Source organism: Mustelus asterias, chromosome 15, assembly GCF_964213995.1.
Source record: "Mustelus asterias chromosome 15, sMusAst1.hap1.1, whole genome shotgun sequence".
NCBI lineage: Eukaryota > Metazoa > Chordata > Chondrichthyes > Carcharhiniformes > Triakidae > Mustelus > Mustelus asterias.
Genome location: NC_135815.1, coordinates 41,108,287 through 41,121,575, shown reverse-complemented (window position 1 = coordinate 41,121,575; position 13,289 = coordinate 41,108,287). Strand labels below are relative to the sequence as shown.

At 44.0% G+C, this 13,289-nt stretch overlaps 1 protein-coding gene across 6 annotated transcripts in view; it reads left to right on the top strand.

Annotated features, from left to right (window-relative positions):
* Nucleotides 1–13,289, top strand: part of rps6kc1 (ribosomal protein S6 kinase polypeptide 1) — a 167,317-nt gene that overhangs the window by 42,395 nt on the left and 111,633 nt on the right. The window lies entirely within an intron of this gene.

Below are 13,289 nucleotides of genomic sequence, written 5' to 3'. Positions count from 1 at the left end.
TCCTATTATAAAACCATGTATCCATTTAGTATGAACAACTCTGTGGGAGATCTGCTGGAATTTTTAAATAAGAGAATGACTAGAGGTAGGAATTAGACCCCGTGAGTTCTAATTTAAGCTGTAGTTATACTTGAATTAGTGGCTCAACAGTAATCACTGGCAGTTATGTATAATCAGCACATCCTGTTGCAGCGCAGATTCACCGTTGTTGTGTTTTATGCTGTAAGCAACCAGCGCTCTGCTTCATAGAATCCCTACAGTGCAGAAGGAGGCCATTTGGCCCATCGAGTCTGCACCGACCACAATCTTCCCTCTGGCCCTATTCCCGTAACCCCACATATTTACCCTGCTAATCCCCTGACACTAAGCTCAATTTAGCATGGCCAATCAACCTAACCCACACATCTTTGGACTATGGGAGGAAACCAGAGCACCCGGAGGAAACCCACACAGACACTGGGAGAATGTGCAAACTCCGCACAGACAGGTTCCGAGGCCGGAATTGAACCCGGGTCCCTGGCACTGTGAGGCAGCAGTGCTAACCACTGTGCCACCGTGCCGCCCCTGGACGTTTATTCTGAATCCATACATACCCTTCTAATATCAAAAACATTCTATTTAAAGTTTTAAAAGGCCACTGCAGCTCTCTTGAAATGTTAATTTCATTGTGTACTGAGTTCAACTGTAGTCAGTCTGGGCTTGGTGTTGTGAGGGACAGAGAAGTGTAAAAATGATAGGGTAATAAGATTAGAGGATTTCAACTTCCCCTATATTAATTGGGAAAGGCAAAGTGTCAAAGGCTTAGAAGGGGCAGAATTCTTAGTATGTCCAAAACTTTTTGAACAACATGTAGAAAGGTCCTGCAAGAGAGGGGGCGGTACTGGACCTAATCTCAGGGAACGACGCGAGGCAGGTGGTAGAAGTGTCAGTAGGGATGCATTTTGGTAATAGTGACCATAACTCGGTAAGATTTAAGGTGGCTATGGAAAAGGACAAAGATAGACCAGAAATAAAGGTTCTGAATGGGGTGGGGCAATTTTAATAGGATAAGATAGGATAAGTCATTCAGAATTTAATAGGATAAGTCATTCAGAAAGGAAATGAGTACAGGGCCAACAAGTTCCTCTAAAAGATGGGACCAAAAAGTCCAGAGAACTTTGACGTCAAGGGATATACAGGATTGGATAAGGGAAAAAGGGAGGCTTCTGGCAGATGCATTGATCTCTAGGGCAGATGCCCTAGAGAAATATAGCGGGGGGTGGGGGGCATGAAAAAACACTGGTGGACAAAATAAAGGAAAATTCCAATGTGTTTTAACAAAGCAAAGTACAACACAGGATCAGGCCCTTCCGCCCTCCAAGCCTGTGCCAATCACGATGCCTGCCTAAGCTAAACCCGTATGCACTACGGAGTCCATATCTTTCCATTCCCGTCCTATTCATGTATTCGTCTAGTTGCCCCTTAAATGCCACTATCGTACCTGCCCCCACCACCTCCCCAGGCAGCATATTCCAAACAGTCACCATCCTCTGGGGGGGAAAAAAAAACTTGCCTCGCACATCTCCTCTAAACTTTTCCCCACACACCTTAAACCTATGTCCCCTACTACTAGACTTTTCTACCCTAGGGAAGAGCATCTGACTGTCCACTCTGTCCATGCCACTCATAACCTTGTAAACCTCTATCAGGTCACCCCTCAACCTCCGTCATTCCAGTGAGAACAAACCCAGTTTATCCAACCTCTCCTCGTAGTTAAAACCCTCCAGACCAGGCAACATCCTGGTAAATCTCTTCTGTACCCTCTCCAAAGCATCCACACCCTTCTGGTAGTGTGGCGACCAGAATTGTACACAATCTTCTAAATGAGGCCTAACTAAGGTTAGAAATCATAGAAACCCTACAGTGCAGAAGGAGGCCATTCGGCCCATCGAGTCTGCACCGACCACAATCCCACCCAGGCCCTACCCCCACATATTTACCCGCTAATCCCTCTAACCTACGCATCTCAGGGGCAATTTTAACCTGGCCAATCAACCTAACCCGCACATCTTTGGACTGTGGGAGGAAACCGGAGCACCCGGAGGAAACCCACGCAGACACGAGGAGAATGTGCAAACTCCACACAGACAGTGACCCGAGCCGGGAATCGAACCCGGGACCCTGGAGCTGTGAAGCAGCAGTGCTAACCACTGTGCTACCGTGCCGCCCAGTTCTGTACAGCTGCAGCATGACCTGCCAATTTTTATACTCAGTGCCCTGACTGATGAAGGCAAGCATGCCGTTAGTTTTCTTGACTACCTTATCCACCTGTGTTGCCCCTTTCAGTGATTGGTGGACATGTATGCCCAGATATCTCTGTCTGTCAATACTCCAAAGGGTTCCACCACTTACTGTATAATTCCTACATGCATTGGACCTTCCAAAATGCATTATCTCACACTTGTCCGGATTAAACTCCATCTGCCATTTATCCGCCCAAGTCTCCAACCAGTCTATATCTTGTTATATCCTCTGACAATCCTCCTCACTATCCGCAACTCCACCAATTTTTGTGTTGTCTGCGAACTTACTAATCAGACCAGCTACATTCTCCTCCAAATCATTTATATATACTACGAACACCAAAGGTCCCAGAAGTGATCCCTATGGAACACCACTAGTCACAGCCTTCCATTCAGAAAAGCACCCCTCGACTGCTACCCTCTGTCTTCTATGGCCAACACAGTAAGAAGTCTCACAACATCAGGTTAAAGTCCAACAGGTTTATTTGATAACAAAAGCCACTAGCTTTCGGAGCGCTGCCCTTTCATCAGGTGAGTGGGAGTTCTATTCACAAACAGGGCATATAAAGACACAAGCTCAATTTACAAAATAATGATTGGAATGCGAGTCTTTACAAGTAATCAAGTCTTAAAGGTACAGACAATGTGAGTGGAGAGAGCGTTAAGCACAGGTTAAAGAGATCTGTATTGTCTCCAGACAGGACAGTTAGTGAGATTTTGCAAGTCGTGGGGGTTACAGATAGTGTGACATGAACCCAAGGTCCCGGTTGAGGCCGTCCTCATGTGTGCGGAACTTGGCTATCAATCTATGCTCAGCAACTCTGCGCTGTCGAGTGTCATGAAGGCCACCTTGGAGAACGCTTACCCGAAGATCAGAGGCCGAATGCCTGTGACCGCTGAAGTGTTCCCCAACAGGAAGATAACACTCTTGCCTGGTGATTGTTGAGCGGTGTTCATTCATCCGTTGTCGTAGCATCTGCATGGTCTTCCCAATGTACCATGCCTCAGGACATCCTTTCCTGCAGCGTATCAGGTAGACAATGTTGGCCGAGTTGCAAGAGTATGTACCGTGTACCTGGTGGATGGTCTCTCTCACGTGAGAACACCATCCACCAGGTACACGGTACATACTCTTGCAACTCGGCCAATGTTGTCTACCTGATACGCTGCAGGAAAGGATGTCTAGAGGCATGGTACATTGGGGAGACCATGCAGATGCTATGACAACAGATGAATGAACACTGCTCAACAATCACCAGGCAAGAGTGTTCTCTTCCTGTTGGTCACGGGCATTCGGCCTCTGATCTTCGGGTAAGCGTTCTCCAAGGCGGCCTTCATGACACACGACAGCGCAGAGTCGCTGAGCAGAGACTGATAGCCAAGTTCCGCACACATGAGGACGGCCTCAACCAGGATGTTGGGTTCATGTCACACTATTTGTAACCCCCACGACTTGCCTGGACTTGGAAAATCTCACTAACTGTCCTATCTGGAGACAATACACATCTCTTTAACCTGTGCTTAACGCTCTCTCCACTCACATGGTCTGTACCTTTAAGACTTGGTTACCTGTAAAGACTCGCACTCCAATCATTATTTTGTAAATTGAGTTTGTGTCTTTATATGCCCTGTTTGTGAATAGAACTCCCACTCACCTGGCGAAAGGGCAGCTCTCCGAAAGCTAGTGGCTTTTGCTACCAAATAAACCTGTTGGACTTTAACCTGGTGTTGTGAGACTTCTTACTGTGTTTACCCCAGTCCAACGCCGGCATCTCCACATCATGACTTCTATGGCCAAGCCAGTTCTGTATCCATCTTGCCAGTTCTTCACTGATCCCATGTGACTTCACCTTGCGTACCAGTCTACCATGCGGTACCTTGTCAAAGGCTTTACTGAAGTCCATGTAGACAACATCTATTGCCTTTCCCTCATCCATCATCTTCATCACTTCCTCGAAAAACTCGATCAAGTTAGTGAGGCACGACCTCCCCTTCACAAAACCATGCTGACTACCACTAATAAGTTCATTTGTTTCCAAATGTGAGTAAATCCTGCTGCTAAGAATCTTTTCCAATAGTTTCCCTGCCTCTGACGTATGGCTCACCGGCTTATAATTTCCTGGATTATCCCTGCTGCCCTTTTTAAACAATGGAACAACATTGGCTATCCTCCAGTCCTCTGGAACTTCACCTGTAGCCAATGAGGATGCAAAGATTTCTGTCAAGGCCCCAGCAATTTCCACCCTTGCCTCCCTCAGTATTCTGGGGTAGATCCCATCAGGCCCTGGGGACTTATCTACTTTAATGCTTTTTAAGACGCCCAATACCACCTCCTTTTTGATATCAACATGACCCAGAATATCTACACACCCTACCCTGGGCTCCTCATCCATCAAACCCCTTTCTTGTATAAGTATATTAAGAGCAAGAGGGTAACCAGGGAAAGAGTAGGGCCCATTCTGGACCAAAGTGGCAATCAGTGTGTGGAACTAAAAGACATAGGTGAGGTATTAAATTAGTGTTTTGCATACGTACTCACTATAGAAAAAGATGGCGTAAGTATAGAAAGCAATGGCATAGCTGGACAGATTAGCATTCAGAGCGGGGAGTTGTTAGTGATTTTAGCAATCTTAAAAGTGGATGAATCCCCAGGCCCAGATTAAGTGTATCCTAGGCTGCTGTATGAGGCAAGGGAGGATATTGAAAGGGTTCTGACGCTAATTTCCAAATCCTTTCTGGCCATACTAGAGATGCCAAAGGACTGTGAAACAGCTAATGTAGCTGGGTCCCTTGTTGTTTGTAACGTACATTAATGATTTAAACATGAATGTGGCAGGTATGATCAGTAAGTTCACAGATGACACGAAGGTTGATGGTGTGGTAAATAGTGAGGAGGAATGTCTTCGATCACAGGATGATATAGATGGTTTGGTCAAATGAGCAGAACAGTGGCAAATGAAATTTAACCCAGAAAAGTATGAGGTGATGCATTTTGGGAGGACTAGCCATGCAAGGGAATATACAATGAATGGTAGGATGCTAGGAAGTACAAGGGACAAGAGGGGCCTTTGGTACATTTTCAAAGATTCCTGAAGGCAGCAGGATGGGTAGATGAGGTGATTACGAAGGCATATGGGATACTTTATTAGCCAAGACACAGGCAGGAGTTCTCCAGCTGTTCACACTAGTGGGATTCTCTGGTCCCACTGTAGTGATGATGTGGAGATGCTGGCGTTGGACTGGGGTAAACACAGTAAGAAGTCTCACAACACCAGCTTAAAGTCCAACAGGTTTATTTGGTAGCAAAATCCACTAGCTTTCAGAAGGAGCAGCGCTCCGAAAGCTAGTGGATTTTGCTACCAAATAAACCTGCCCCATTGCAGTGAACAGAGATTTGGTTGAGTGCCAAATTCTCGTGTGAACGGCCGGAGAATTCCAGACACAGAAGAAAAGAGCAAAAAGATTATGATGGAGCTGTATAAAACACTGGTTAAGCCTCAGCTAGAGTACCGTGTGCAGTTCTGGTTGTCACACTATAGGAAAGATGCGATTGCACCAGAAAGCGTGCAGAGGCGATTCACCAGGATGTTTCTGCTATGAAGAGAAGCTGGTTAGACTGGGGTTGTTTTCCTTAGAGCAGTCTGAGGGTGAACTTGATTGAGGTGCAAGAAGGGCATAGATAGGGTAGATAGGAAGGAACTTTTCCCCTTAGTAAAGAGATCTGTGTGATGAAGAGAAAGGAAGGGGAGCACAGTATTGGCATCATTGGGAGAGTGGAGAATGCAAGCTGAGATATATGATTTGAGATGAGGTATATAGATTTAAGATGAGGGGCAGGAGATTTAGATGGGATTTGAGGAAAAACCCTTTCACCCAGAGGCTGGTGATAACTGGAACTCACTGACAGAAAGGGTGGTCGAGGCAGGAACTCTCACAACATTTAAGAAACATTTAGATGAGCATGTGAAACACCATAGCATTCAAGGCTACGGACCAAATGCTGGAAAATGGGTTCAGAATATCTAGGTGCTTGATGGCCCACGCAGACACGATGGGCCGAATGGCCTCTTTCTGTGCTATAACATTTTATGACTCGTGTTTGGCTTCAAGTTGCTCAGTGCCAAATTGAAATCAATTGTACACAGCTAAAGCTCAAACTCTGAAGATCAAAACCTAGTCCAACTGTGCTTCACACTTGTATCTTCCAAATTGAAAGAGAAACCACTTCCACTAAAAAAAAACTTGCACTTCCGAATTTGCTAATCACAGTTCGACATTTTGTGTGCACTTATGTGAAATATATTTTCCTGTATGGAAGGCCTATCAAAGGATCACTATGCTGTTCAACAGCAAGTTATATGGGACCTGGCAAAACATCGCTAATGGTAGGAAAAGAGTTTCAAAGAGTGAGGAGAGGAACTGGGGAGGGGTGCGGGGATGATACTGACTGAAGGAAAAGGCAAGGATGTAGGCTTCGACAGTCTTTGAAGGTAATATCAGTGTCTGCGAAGAGGCCGTTAAAGTTTAAAAAGCAATTTGAACACCCAGTGATTAGCTAGAAGAACAACACAATATTTCACATTTTTAAACAAACTTTATTGCATATTTAAAAAAAATGCAAGAACTGATAACCGTATAGCCTGTCAAGACGGTTCCCATTTTACTTCCAAAAGATGTGCGAGTTAGGTGGATTGGCCATGTTAAATTGCCCCTTAGTGTCTTGGTTCTAGCAGGGTAAATATGTGGGGTTCTGGGTTAGGGGCTGGGTGGGATTGTGGTCAGTGCAGACTTGATGGGCTGAATAGCCTCCTTCTGCACTGTAGGAATGCTATGATTTTCACCCAAGAGTTCCTTTGTACATTATGAAATCTTGAGGGTTAATTTACTTTGTAACTGTAAGACGAGATATAGCAAACAGGATGGTTTGGGGAAGAGAATTCTAAGAGGTTCAGATGCAATGGCTGAAGGCTTTGTCAGCTGTGATGAAGAGAAAGGAAGGGGAGCACAGTATTGGCATCATTGGGAGAGTGGAGAATGCAAGCTGAGATATACGATTTGAGTGTTTTGTGGATAGGGTGGGATCAAGGCATGGAGTGTTGGTATATATGGGCTTTGAAATCTCTCCATTGGGGTGGAGAGAGAATAAAATTCAATGATAAGAGAGAAATTGGACTTAGTACCAGATAGCATGCAGATGACGGAGATTGGAGAGTTAGGATGAAGCTGGGAAGAGAGACAATATTACTATCTAGCCTGGATGTGAGTAAAGAACCATTTTGTTTGTGCTTGTATGCAATAACATTTTTAAAAAATCTGGGGTTAAAATATCCTTTTTTAAAAATCTTACTATCTCTTCAGTTTTCTTATCGAAATGAATTTAAGACTATTGAATAGAAGGCATCATACGACAAACAGGTTACTTAGATTTGTCACAGGAGGATATAGAAGATTATTCAGAGAGTGCATTATATCTGTGCAATGTATGTACCTTTGTCTATTGGATAGCATGTAGATCTTACTTTTCCCAATTCCCTGAAGCACACGGTATAACGTTAGAATGCTCATCACTTCCTATAGATCCTTTGATAGGTTTGAGTTGACATCTGTAACAAATCTAAATCATTGTAATAGTTATTTATATTTTATTGCTGTCCTTTCTGTTAATTTGGACTAATCTGCAGATCACTCGCTGGTTAATGACATTACCACATAATTGACATGATAATGATTAAAATCTAGTTACACCCATTTTGATTGCAGTATTGAAATATGAATCTGTGATGAACCAAAACCTTAATTATTGTGCATTTAAGAAGTAAACTGTCCATCGCAACCGTTCACCCTGTGAATGTTAATGGTGCTCGGTTGCTTCTCCAAGTCATCAGTTTTGTTATATGAGCATCATAAAGAGCCATCTGGAATTCCTAAAATGTAATTTAGTTAAAGATAGGACAAGGCAGAAAAAATGAGGCAGCACCTGAAAGGACAAGACATGTTTCTTTATTTTTTAAATATTGTGAAACTTTAATTTTTTTTTAAAGCTTATTTATTTTAACCGTTAATTTGCTGGATTGCTGGACAAACGGCTTGGGAGCAATTAAGCATTTTTCAAATGACTGACCGTCTTCTGTATAGCTTAGAAATGACCCTGTGTAATTTTCAGTTCCTCAAAGAGGCAGTATTGTTCAGAGAGCGAGAGAGAGAGCAATACCATGGTTACCAATAATGATATGTTGTTTCCATTTGCTTCTCCTGACTTACAAATTAATTTTAATAGACTTGCTGGCATTTACACAAACCAAGTCTGCTCTGAATTCCCTATTCCAGCAAAAACATCATCTTAAATTAGGAGCTAAAATAAAGTATAAAGGTATAAAAAGTACTTGAGCGAGGACTGTGATGTTTCAGGCGGAACGGTGGCACAGTGGTTATCATTGCTGCCTCTCAGCTCCAGGGTTCCAGGTTCAATTCCGGCCTTGGGTCACTATCTGTGTGGAGTTTGCACATTCTCCCCGTGTCTGCATGGGTTTCCTCTGGGTGCTCCGGTTTCCTCCCACAGTCCAAAAATGTGCCGGTCAGGTTGATTGGCCATGCTAAATTGATCCTAGTGTCAGGGGGATTAGCAGGGTAAATGTGTGGGGTTGCAGGAATAGGGCCTGGATGGGATTGTGGTCGGTACAGACTTGATGGGCCGAATGGCCTCCTTCTGTACTGTAGGGATTCTATGATTCATTTACAAGACTCATTAGCAGATGCATCAAAGTCTGGAGAGTTATTCTTAAAGCTTGGAGGAATTAGATATGTTGGAGGAGGAAACTGCATCAGTGGTTAAAGGTTTTGGAGAAGTTTTGAGGAGAGGTTTTTTGGTTTTTAAGGTTGAAGCATATGCAGTAGTTGAGCAGAAAGGTTTAGGGGAAGAGTTACAAAGAGTAGGATCGCGATGAGTGAGGGAGGCCACAGTTGGACAACTGATGGGCATGTCTTGGAGGAGCTGCTTGATATGGTGGTCCAAAGCCGTGGAGGGATTTCTAAATGAAGTCCAGGAGTTTGAATTAATTACATCGCGGGCAGAGAGCCAATTTGAAGTCAGGGAAGACAGTGGTATGGGTAAGTGGGGCCTAATGCAGGATAGGATTGGACAAGCAGAGTTTTAGAAATTGTTAGAGTTTATGTAGGGTGGATCTTAGTTTGCCAGTGAAGAAGTGTTTGGAAGTAACAAGCATAGTTGGGGATCTCTGTGTCAGTAAAAGAAGAAACAGGTGAAATCGTGAAGTTGGAAGTGAATGTTCCTGGTTATGAATTGTTTATAGGGTTCAGAATTTAGCTTGCGATTGTTCAGGACAGTAACATTTCTCACCATTTGGTTCAGTCTGAGGTGAATATAGTCAGTATTTTAACTGGAACTGACTTCAAAGCATTAATAGATTGCCTTTCATGATCACTGAAATTCTCAAAGCACTTTAAGGCCAGTGAAGTATTTTTGAAGTATATTCACTGACATAACACAGGAAACAATAATTTGAGAAGAAGTTTTGTTCAATTCAGTGCTTAGATATTGGAGAGTCTTTGACAACATTGAGACAATTCTGGAGTTGAGAGTACTGGTTGTGATGAGGTAGAGAGAGAGGTCATCAATGGATATGAATGGAAACTGACTTCATTCTACAGATAATGTTTCTGAGGCAGAGCATATTAGCAAAAGGAGAGGATCGAGGATAGAAGCCTTTGGGTCTTTAGAAGGAGATTGTCAGAAGAAGCCATTTCTGTAGACATTTGGGACAAGTATGTATAAAAAGAAAGAAGAACTTGGCATTTATATAGCACCATTCATGGCCACCAGATGTCATAAAGCATTTTACAGCCAATGAAGTACTGTTGAATTGGAGTCAGTGTTGTAAAGTAGGAAATCCTGAAGCCAATTTTGCACGCAGGGAAGTCCCACACAGCAGTGTGATAATCACCAGCTGATCTGTTATTTTGTGATTCTGATTGAGGGATAAATATGGTTAGAGCACTATTCTTTGAAATAGCATCACGGTCAGAAGTCTTTCCCCCGCCTCCCTCCCCCAAATCCCCATCCCCAGGTGGGTTCTGAGGTGGGAGAAGCATAAAATTGTATGGATGGGATTTCCACTGTGATGAACTATCAACACCCAGAGACGGAATCTGGAATAATACGCTTTTATTAACTATAAAAGGGAACTAACTCTACAGTAAACTCTAACCGAGGGACCGGACCAGAATGAGGCGAAGGGGAGGAGCAGCCACCTTTATACCCCAGTGAACAGGGGAGGAGCCTCAGGCAGCACCAGTAGGGGTGTGTCCAGTCATCAGAACATAACAGTGGTTATCAGAACATACTGGAAATCTGCCCTCTCTGACCTGGTTGCGGTTTTGTGCAGCGGCAGGCAGGGCCTCAGATGGGAAGTTCATCTTTGCCCCAGTTAAGGCCCTTCAGCCAATTAAGATAAGGGCCTATTCCTCCCACCTCCAACTTTTAGTCTGGTGGGTGGATGATAGATCAGGAGGGGAAATCAGAAACTGAACAAAGTTCGATCTCGGGCAAGAAAGGGCAGGAGGCACCTTCATTGGAAGCCCCTTCTGACTTGGGGGTGGCTTCCCCATAAGACCCATTGATCTCCATATCACCCCCCTTGTGACCCCTCCAGGTCTTTCCTTCTAATTGGCCGGCAACTTTCCAAGGCGGGACTTACTCCCGGTGATGGGCAGAAGTCTTGCCTTCTGTCAGTCAATGCTTATTGGAGCATGAAATGGCATTGGGCCTACTGGAGTTGGCGGGGATGCATTCCCTACAGACTCCTGGGGTGGCAGGGACTGAGCTCACACCATCCTTAAAATTCTGGCCCATGCAATTTACCCAACCAGGCAGTTGGAGCCTCAGTTTAATGTCTCAGTGTCAGCCTTGCCTTTTTTGATCTGGAACCTTGTTACTCAGAAATAAGAGTGCTACCAACTGGGCCACAGCTAACAGTGGAACTGTGTAGGGCAGCCAAAGACCACATTGATGGAATGGTTTACAGTTAAATGCTGCAGAAACCTTGGGGAGGATAACAAGCTAATGCTCATAATTGCAAAGGTTGTTTTTGATGGCATTGACAAGTGTGGCCTTGGTGTTTTGAGCCAAGCAAAAGCAGGAAATCCCTTGGAGATTTGTGGTAGTGACAGTGGCTCACACAGCCATGTTAGTTGTAGTCACAAACCTAAGTGATGAATGTCCCTATGCTCCTTATACTTGGCAAGATTAGTGAGGAAACTATAACTTGGCTCGGATGTGCATCAATGATTTTTTTCTGTTGCTGTTAAAGAACCTTCATTTTATTATCAGGTGCAGCAACACGTTGAACATATTTTTGTGGAAATATATGTAAAAATTCTGTACAACGTCCATTTATCATAGAATCATAGAATTCTACAGTGCAGAAGGAGGCCATTTGGCCCATCGAGTCTGCACCAACCACAATCCCACCGAGGCCCTATCCCCATAACCCCATGCATTTACCCTAGCTAATCCCCCTGACACTAAGGGACAATTTAGCATGGCCAATCCACCTAACCCGCACATCTTTTTACTGTGGGAGGAAACCGGAACACCCGGAGGAAATCCACGGGGAGAATGTGCAAACTCCACACAGACAGTGACCCAAGCCGGGAATCGAACCCGGGTCCCTGGTGATGTGAGGCAGCAGTGCTAACCACTGTGCCACCGTGCTGCCCTTTACTTGAAAGACAGGGAATGTCATTGGAAGCAGCCAGAAAAATAAATACAGCAAATACCGGTTCTCACAAAGGCATTCAAGACCCTGCTTTTTTTAAATTATTGTCATAAGTAGGCTTACATTAACACTGCAATGAAGTTACTTTGAAAATCCCCTAATCACGGTGCCTGTTCAGGTACACTGAGGGGGAATTTAGCATGGCCAATGCACCTAACCAGCACGTCTTTCAGACTGAGGGAGGAAATTGGAGCACCCGGAGGAAACCCACGCAGGCACAGGGAAAACGTGCAGAATCCGCACAGACAGTGACCACTGTGCCACCGTGCTGCCCCAGGATTTTGCTTTTTATCACTGGGTGCTACCAAGGGCAAATGTATAAATTGTGGTTGGTGATAATAGTACTAATCCTAGGTGCACCATCCTTTCGAGAGATGTCGAGGGAAATCTTGACCAAACCATGTATGTACATTCATTTTTTCTGATCACAGGCCTGTTTCACTTATCTGAGCCTTGGTCCCTGCAGCTATTGGTTGAGGAATCCAGCTGGAATAGAAATGGGATAAACTCAGCAGCGAAAGAATTGACCATATTACAGAACCACTTGTAGCGATAGTTTATCTGGCAAATTCCACAAAACAAGATCTGCTCAAAAGCTCCAAATGGGGAAGGTACCCCATTAACATGACCTTGAGTTCAGTTCATAATGACTCGATTGCTAGAGTGGGCCTGGAGAGTGCTTTTATTGCGAGACAAATATGCATTAAGGTCAGGGACAGAGACTTTTAAGAGAACACAATTAGCTGTAGTTTCAAGAATCATTTGTGGAACAGAAATGCAATCCTCAGCTCTCGTATCTGGAATGGCAATTACTTTAAAGTCACCTTGTTCAGCCCTTTTCTCTGCTAATGACTGAGTGATGTGTGCACCTGTCTTTTCCAGATGTGTCAAAACAGTTTCTAATTCAGGGAACATCAGTGTTTATTTATCTTAACCAGTGCAGTAAGTACAGCAGGACTGAATTAATTGTGCATCTCTTCAAATGAATGTACTTTCAGCTGTAACTCTTAGCCATTCTTCCTCTCCTGCTTGCCAAAATATTTCAGCAGCTCTGTAGCTTGTAATAGTTTCAACATCCAAGTTGTTTAACTGCTAAATGGCAGAGTATTTTGCTGTTCATTATTACATCAATGTGCTTGAGAATACTGTGCAAGCATCTTCTAATGGCATCTTCTCTGCACTATTAATGAGCATATGGAGCAGAAGACCTTGA